The sequence below is a fragment of the Chinchilla lanigera genome, unplaced genomic scaffold (assembly GCF_000276665.1).
Source record: "Chinchilla lanigera isolate Chin_1 unplaced genomic scaffold, ChiLan1.0 scaffold00033, whole genome shotgun sequence".
Taxonomy (NCBI): Eukaryota; Metazoa; Chordata; class Mammalia; order Rodentia; family Chinchillidae; genus Chinchilla; species Chinchilla lanigera.
The window spans coordinates 8,790,114-8,790,384 of record NW_004955434.1 but is presented as its reverse complement, the minus strand read 5'-3'; positions in this window follow the sequence as shown (position 1 = coordinate 8,790,384).

The window sequence follows — 271 nt, the reverse complement described above, 5'->3', positions numbered from 1 at the left end:
CGTGGGTGCGTGGGGCGCCTGGGGTCCCGGCGGCGCAGGCCTGGGAGGGCGCCCGGCGGCCTCTGCGGGAGCCCTGCGTCCCGCCCACAGCCTTCCGCTCGAGCGCGTCTTGCTCCCCCCCAGCGGGCTGGGTCTCCGGATGGGGGGTTTCCTGCTGCCCCTAGTCCTGGGCGGGCGCGGAGCCACTGCTGCTCCTGTCGGGCGAGGCCACCTTCCCCAGGGCCGCACCGCGGCAGCGCGAGGCCTCTGCAAGCTCGGGGACGTTTTGAGT